The sequence below is a fragment of the Pseudophryne corroboree genome, chromosome 7, assembly GCF_028390025.1.
Source record: "Pseudophryne corroboree isolate aPseCor3 chromosome 7, aPseCor3.hap2, whole genome shotgun sequence".
In the NCBI taxonomy this organism is placed as follows: Eukaryota; Metazoa; Chordata; class Amphibia; order Anura; family Myobatrachidae; genus Pseudophryne; species Pseudophryne corroboree.
This window is the reverse complement of record NC_086450.1, coordinates 402,089,037-402,098,123: the sequence shown is the minus strand read 5'-3', so window position 1 is coordinate 402,098,123 and position 9,087 is coordinate 402,089,037.

Sequence of the window (9,087 nt, the reverse complement as noted above, 5' to 3'; positions counted from 1 at the left end):
TTGATTCTATAGATAAATATCCATGGAAGTTACTGTCTCACTTTTAGTAAACTAGGTGATTCATCGCGCCCTACATGGCGTGCAATATTTGTATTATATGGAGTATTAATTCCAATCATAATTGTGTGAGAGGTTAAATATTGCACGGACAAAGGGCGTGCGATGGTTAAAGGGGTCGTAGCCCCTTGCAACGGCGTGAACAGCGCATGCAAGGCCTGATGAATCACCTAGTAGGTGTTGTGGTTGGGGGAGTGGCAGGTGCTGGGGGAGACATGGATGGGGCAGGGGTCCAGGGGTGCCATGGGTGGGGGAGGAGTGGTTGTGGGGGTGCCGTGGGTGCTGCAGGTGAGGGAGGGGCTGGTGCAGTGGTGCCGTGGGTGGGGGAGGGGTGGATGCAGCGGGTGGGGGAGGGGCGGGGGAGGGGGTGCTGCAGGTGGGGTCCGGAGCCACCACGGGTGGTGGAGGGGGTTATGAAGGTGCCGTGGATGGGGCCCGTAGGTACTGTGAGTAGGGGAGGGGCAGGTAATGCTTCTCCTGGTTCTCCTCCTGGAAACAGCTAGGCTGCTGTCCTCCCTTTGGCAGTGGTTCTCCCGGAGACTCGCACAGTAGCCAAGCAGCCAGTCACTATTGTTAGTGCCGCTGTCCCAACGCGCTGCATTACAGGGAAGAAGATGCATTCAATAAACTACAGCTCCCAGCAGACCTTAGCGCCGGAATGCTTTGGTGTTAATGGCTGCTGGGAGGTGTAGTTTATTTAGTGCGTCTACTTCCCTGTAATGCGATGCGTTAAGACACCGGTGCTAACAATAGTGACTGGCTGGCAGAACTGACTGACTCGCTGAATCAATGTAAAAGGTGAGAGTGCTGTGCAGTGTCAGTGACACTGCACACCCACTGCACTGTCACCTTTTACATTGATTCAGCGTTAAGACATTGATATCACTCACTATATTCATTACATTAGCCCTCTCGGGGCTTCCAGGCCGCAGCCCAGGTGCTGTGTTGCGGAGTCAGGGCCTCCGGGGATCTGAGTGCGGATGTGGCGGGGAGGTACTTCTGTGACATCACGCGCAGAGGAGGCTCCGGAACTCAGAGAGTATGCGGCGCAGGGAGGGCTATGAAAGCCTTCTGTTGCGCCGCTTTCACACACATCTATGCCGGTGGCCGCAGCAGCTTTTGTTCCACCTGCACCGCGGCTAGGGAATGGGGATTGTTGATGCCGGAGGAAGCCGGCGGACTAGAGGGTCATTCCGACCCGTTTGCACGCTGCTGTTTTTCATAGTGGTGTGAACGGGTCGGTTCTGCGCATGCACCGCGGCCGCAATGCGCAGGTACGTCATTGCCCAGCGACGGCTATCGCTGGGCAACGACAAGAAGAACGAAGAAAGCGATCACTCCCGTGATCGCAAGAAGATTGACAAGAGGAAGTGTTCCAGGGCGTCAACTCGCCGTTTTCTGGGAGTGGTGCGGCGAATGCAGGCATGTCCAGGCGTTTGCAAGGCGAGTGTCTGACGTCAATTCCGGGACCTGACAGGCTGAAGACATCGCAGCGGGTAAGTAACTCCAGAGCTACTCAGAAACTGCACAAAGTATTTTTGCATAGCTCTGCTGCACAAGGGTTCGCAGCCTTGCTATGCAAAAAACCCTCCCCCCATAGGCGGTGTTTAGTTGATCGCACGGGCAGCAGAACGTTGCTACGTGCGATCAACTCGGAATGACCCCCATAGGACGCTGCAGTAAAAGGATTTTTGTTTTCCCTATCTACAGCACAGAGACTTGCTGCAGATGCAGTGGCATACCCTCCGGATCTGGACCTTTTTGGCAGGTACAGTACCTTTTTTTATGGTCAGTACTGATTTTTGGCTCTCCAAACTTCCATTGAAAGTATAGGGAAAGGGGCATGGTCACGCTACTGTACCCGTGGCCACACACCCTTTTGCATTTGTAGGATTTTTATGTGTAAAGTGTTGGAGGGTATGTTGCTGCAGATGCAGGGGGCCTATTTCGGGGTGTGGAGCTGGAGCTGCAGCTCCATCAGCCCCATTGTTAATCCTGCTCTGTGAACACACAGCAGCCAAAGGGCAGAACCTCCCATTGGATGTAACCTGTGTGGGAGGGCATTTCTCGCCCAATCAGCTGTGGGCTGGGTGTGATAGACCTGCTGCTAACCTAATGAGAGCTCCTAGCCATGCCCAGCGTTATCCACACAGTCACAGAGTGACAGATCTGGGCAATTATATAGGAGATGTTTACTTACTGTAGAAGAACTTTAGGGTCCTGGTCATTATCGAGGGGGCCCCCAATAATAAATTATCCAAGGAACAGAGGTGGATACAAAATTGCCAGAACAATTTAACATTGCTGTGGTGTGGAGACATTCTGAAGATCAGGGGGTAAATTTACTAAAAGTTGATTTGGGGCCAATGTTAGGTCAATTTTGTATTTCAGGGTCTAAATTCCACATTTACTAACAGATGATTTTTGCAATTTTTTTCAAACAATGTAAAAAAAATGATCTCTTAGTAAAGGTGTGATTTAGACCCTGAAATACAAAATAGATCAAAAATCGTCCAAACATTGACCAAAAATCATCTTAAATCAACTTTTAGTAAACACTGTATACCACCAGATGTTCCCGCGATCCCTATCAGCAGTGAAATTTAGTCTTACAGAGTCTGACCCAACAGTGCTAGTGTGCATGTGGGAATTTGGTTCACGCATGCATGACTTCCAGTGGAGGAAGCAAAACAGGGGTGGAAGGAAAGAGGGAGGTATGGGAACCAGATCCAGGCTCCAGCTGTCAAGCTCTGAAAATGATGTATTTTCAGAGCTTGATTCATTTATGTCCTTATATAAGTTATGGGGGGCAGCGGCCAGATTACTTTTGCAGAAATGAAGAATAATCAAAACAGGAGTATATAACAAACTGATCTGCAAATTGAATACAAATGGGTTTACACGCCAGTCTTTATGATATAATTTGATGTAGCCATGTTCAGCTGTTTATTATTGGCTAAAACGATGTCACATGACTAAAAAGATGTCACATGTCCGAACTTACAGGAAAGTAGTAGGCCTAGTTTACAAGTAAAAAGGCAATCGTCACGATATTCTACCCTTCTTGGAAAATAATTTGTCCACTACATTATATAGCTGCAGGCACAAACATTGCAACATATATTATAGCCACAGTTAGTAAGGCTTAATAAACATACACTGTAGATAAAATATTCATGCACTTGTTTCGGAATTTTCTAAGTATATGAAAGACCCCTGCTTTCCTAACGTCTCTATCCAACCATTAAAAAAAATTGAGTAAATATATCACAGAGTGCAATAAAAACATGAGTATTTCATATGTATGGCACAGAAGAAGAAAGTGACCAGCAGGGTGCAGCAAAGCGCTTGGATTCTCCCTTAGAACAGACCAACCTTGATCTAACATATAGAATTGTTTCTCTTGTCGCTTGATATCTGGTTACTCCTTAGATAATATTTTTTATAGGCTCCTGGTGCTGACAAAACTGGGATGGGTCCTTTTAGCATACACCTGTTTGCAAAACACAATTTGTTTCTCTATAGCCAGCTATATTCCACCGTGTTTCACTCTATGCATGTAGACATTGCAAATAAGTTGACTTAATCACACAAGTAATGTAGAGGCCGTCAGGGTATCCTGTGGCTGTCTGTAGAGAGAGAGAGAGATAAACACAGAAGGACCCCAGTCTGTCCAGACAATGTGTGCACAGTCAGATAAGACTACAATTAACTCCAGAGAAATTAAAAGACTTGAAAACAAATTTACATAAGACTAAAACATGACAACCTCAAAGTTTGGGCGCTATGACTTTGGCGAGCTGAGAGATTTTGAATATGTTTAAATAAAACACAGAGATAGAGAGAGACAGGGAGGAGGGAGCGGGGGAGAAACAAATGGAGAAAAGGGAGAGGAACTGTGACTCTAGTCAGCAGAAACCATGTTGGAATAATACATAAATATGGTTAAATAATAAGTTAATGAGAACAAATATATATTTATGTACAGGGAGAGTACTCAATTAAGTGTTATAAGAAACATTAAAGTTGCTTGAACTGAAGTTTTGGAATATATGTTAATAACAAAATATTATTAGGGACTAATATAAAAATGAGACTATGAAAGACAACAAGGGAGACATAAGACATTTGAGTGAATGAATGTGTTAGTCAATCAATGCCAGAGTCTCGTTGGTTGTAACATGTTCCCGAATGCAGGATGCGGGATGGCAGAATGCGGTCAATTTACCTACAATCAAAATCCCAACTGTCAAAATACCGACAACCATTGACCGACGGTCAAAATCCCAACAAGGTCAAAATCTCGACATGGTCAAAATACCATCATTTAAAATGTCGACAGGTCAAAAATGTCGACATGAGTTTTTTAATGATTTTTTCATTGAAACCGACTTGTTCATACTTTACCATCCCAGTGGACCTGGAGGGGGAATAGTGAGCCGAGCGCAGTGAGCCATGTGAGGGGATGTGGTACACACATACAGTGTCCATGTCGACATATGTCGACATACACAAAAAATTAACACCCCTGTGTCGACTTTCTGACCTGTTGACATTTTAAATGTTGGTATTTTGACCTTGTCAGTATTTTAAATGTCGGTATTTTGACCATGTCAGGATTTTGACTGTCGATCAATTGTCGGTATTTTGATGATCTGGATTTTGATTGTAGGTATTTTATACTAAACCCTTAATGGCTGTAGCCTGTAACTGGGCATTCTCATATAGGCAAACTTCAAGGAGGTCATATTAAAATAATTTCAGGCTATGCAGAGTTGAATGGAAGTACAGGTTGAGAATCCCATATCCAAATATTCTGAAATATGGAATATTCCGAAATACAGAATTTTTTGAGTGAGACTGAGATAGTGAAAGCTTTGTTTTCTGATGGCTCAATGTACACAAACTTTATTTAATACACAAAGTTATTAAAAATATTGTATTAAATTACCTTCAGGCTGTGTGTATAAGGTGTATATGAAACAAAAATGCATTCTGTGCTTAGACTTGGGTACCATCGCCATGATATCTCATTATAGGATGCAATTATTCCAAAATACGGAAAATTGCAATATCCAAAATACTTCTGGTCTCAAGCATTTTGGATAAGAGATACTCAACATATCTTTTACGTCTTTAGTGTGTAGAAGATATCAACCCTCATAGGGTTGATACCAGTATTTGCTAGTAATTATGACGAGTATCAAGTTAAGAATTCAGATAGGGTCGGACCACTCGCCAAGATGCATACATCTCTGCCGAGTATACAGTATGCTTTTTTGTGTGCATGAAAATCGGGCGCAATTATAAACGAGTTGCTTTTAACCTTACATTAATCCTATCCATAAGTTTTAATATGAATTGTTTGGGCAATGCTAACTATATCCTGATTTAATTTTGAGTAGAATAAACTGTTCAATTCTTATAATATTTGATGAAATGTAAAAGACTAGATGCTACTTTTTGCACTGTCCTATTGATATGTAGAAGAGAACAGACATCAGGGAAGTTTATCTATCTACACTGTTGTACAGAAGAGTTATAAGCAGAATATTTGCATGTAACCATGATTTATTGGCTGCAATAGTTAATCTGCCTGCATCTCGTGGTTTCTGATATACAGCAGAAATTGATCATTTTCATATCGCTTCCCAAAATTCCTTGCTGCTGTGTTTTATCAAGTATTACAGTGCTATGCAAGATTCACTGGGGATATTTACTGAAGAATATTAAGCATCACCATGATATGCAGTGTTGAGCATTGGACTTGCTCCAATAACAGGTAGAGTCGAGCTATAACCACTTTGCCTATATGAGGCTGGTGCGTTCTTTTAAAACAAAGAAAAAGTGCAAACAGAAATAATATATACTATACAATATATATGTGTGTGTGTGTGTGTGTGTGTGTGTGTGTGAAATAGTGAAAAAAGCATTACTACCGTGATAATTCAATGTAAGAACACAATCTTAAAACAATATAAAAAATACTGTACACAGATTCAGATATTTAAAAATTTTAATATTCTTTTACTCCAAATAGAGTGGCAGCAAAAGTTTTCGTGTGACTTATATTTAAATGTTCAAAAGTGGTAAAACTTCTGCACCTTCAGTGTTTATTAAAGTGAAACTGTGCTTTATTCAGATGTAATTTCTTATATATATGCGAACCAGATTTCCAAGAAGTAATAGCCTGTAGTTACATCTTTCTTGGGGGTCCTTCTTCTGTCCCTTGTTACTATGCGGATGTGCTCGTCAGATGTATTATTACACACAGTGGAAGAGGAGGGATGTATCAGTACCACATACTTTCATGTTGGATATAGTGACTTGTGCAATCACACATAAAATAAATAAAGTGCCAAGTGCAAGTGAAGCCAAAGTTCAACCTTATAACTCAAAATGGCAAGATAGGTTGTGCCTTCTCAATGTAAGCACCCAAGATGTGATATAGGTAAAAAGAAAGACGTAACTATGGGCTATTACTTCTTGGAACTCTGGTACGCATATATATAAGAATTTACATCTGAATAAAGCACAGTTTCACTTTAATAAGCACCGAAGGCGCAGAAGTATATACTGTATATATATATTTCAAGCTACATGACTAAAGTACAATGACACACTGTATATGTACAGGTATCATGGCTCAGTCATTTTGATTTGAACATGTAAAAGTAAGATAATACCTTGAATCATATAACGTGTGATATTTAGAAGTACATGTTCACATCATATCAATATTTCCAAACACACTACTAACTAAAATGTGAATGACTGAAATATTTTTTGTAAAGCTCTGCACAATATGTGTGCTCTCTGTAAATAAATGTTAATAAATAAATAAACTGAATTAATTTTCCCCCCCTCCCAGCATCCCTGAATAGATCCTCATATAGACATTCACATTCCAGATGGAACAAAAACAAGTTTGCTTTGTGATTTAGTTTCAGAAATAACTACTGTTTATATACAGGCATGTACTGTCACATTTTAAATTTCGGCAAATAAAGAACTAGTGTAGGTGTGGTTACATTAGGGATGTATTTCCGTAACATTTTTTTATTTGTTTTTAGTTTGTACTTTTTAATCCTTAATATAAGTAAATCACAAAAAAAAAACCACCTACAAATGCTGATGCATGTTCTCTCATCCAAACACACTGGTAATACTGAACTGTAACACAATGAGTTGTCAATATCATTGTGCTTGAAAAAATATCATTCTTTGCATTCTGGATTTTAAAAGATTTCTAGTGAAACCCTTTGAACATGTGCAGCATATAGAATTTAATAGAGTTGATTAGTTGTTTTCATCATCAAAGAGAGGATAAACTATTCTCCAGGTCAGGCAATACAGACACACCAAGGACGCACAAGCAGGGAGAGAGGGATATTAATATCCATTTATAAAAGTCCAGAGTCATGTATGACGTTTGTGGGTGTGGTATAGAAGATCTACAATGTCTTGATCCATCCCATATGGTCAACATGCATTAGGTTGACTTTGACAAAATGTTGGCATGCATTAGGTTGACACTGACAAAATGTTGACACATGAAAAGGTTGACGTGGAAAATGGTAGAAATGAAAAAAGGTTGACGCAAGTGTTTTGTGTCATTTTCACGATCAGAGCACAGGGATCCCCAATTAGTCCACGTGGATGGTAAAGTATGAAAAAGGTATAAAGATTGCAAAAAAAACTTAAAAAGCTGTGTCAACATGTGTCAACCATATGTGTGTCAACCACTGCCATGTCAACCATATGAACCTGTCGACCTTTTGTACCTGTCAACCTTTTCCAGTGTCGACATTTTGCCAGTGTCAACCTAACGCATGTTGACCTTTTGTCAGTATCGACCTACTGAATGTCGCCCCTATGGGGTCAACCTATTGCTTGTCGACCTAGACATTATCTATCTAAACATTGGAACCCAAAGTTTATGCATGCTCCATGTAGCACATTTTGATACTGTAATGCACAGCTTCATTGTGTGCTTTCTGCTCCCCCACTAACCCCACCCTTCTTGAAGAGAAATGGGAGCTTCTGTACTATCTTGATCCAGGTATGTACTGCACTAGCAAACTTCCAGATCAGATTCAAAAGTTATCAAACAAAAGTGTGCCATGAACCTCACTCGTCAGTTTATCCTCCACAGGGCTTACAAGATATTGGCTTCTAGAGATTCCAGGCTACCAATAGCAATAGTAAAATCTATGGCTGCATATTCAGGCTAGAGGGTTGTGACCACTGGGACCAATAAGAAGCTAATTGTCTATGTACTGTGTAAGGGGCTGGACCCCTCTCTGTCTGAATAACATTCCATCTAATTCTGCACCTAAGGCAGGGCCTGGGCCCAGGTACATTGTACATCATCACTCATTGTGGTGCCCCGAAATCCTCTGTAAAGGCAGTTATTGTAAGATAAGGTAAAGTGACTGCACTGGAAATTTTCCATGGTGAGAAACTAATATTAGATTTTACTAGTATTTGTAAAAAATTGCCCATAAAATGGTATCATGCACCCCCAATTTAAGAAGTATTTCAAAAAGGATAATGACCTCAAACATTTGAAAGCATTGCCTACCTATTTATGTTTGATTATATTCTAAAACCTACCCTGGTCCTTAATAGGATACACTCCCATGTCCATTAGAATGAGACTAATACATATGACAAATTATTGTTGGGAGGTTTAAGATGCTTCAGATGCAAAGCATGTAGTATTGGATAATTGCTACTAATCACCATAAACACCCCCTGTGCAGTAATTTTCAGTGTACCTTTGCAATGTTACCATCTCAACTTACAAAGATGACATTTTGCTTGTGTTACAAGTTTAGTGCTGAGTACTGAATGATCTGTACATCATAAAAGTATAAAGCAGGAACTACCCCACTGCTAATCTATACAGATCACTGATGTATAAGAGTATTAGAGCCCTAATGGATCATAGCTTAACATATAATTTAGACTAGAATATTTACTTTGCAGATGTAGGAAACATACTTAGCCACTATAGTAAACCAGTAG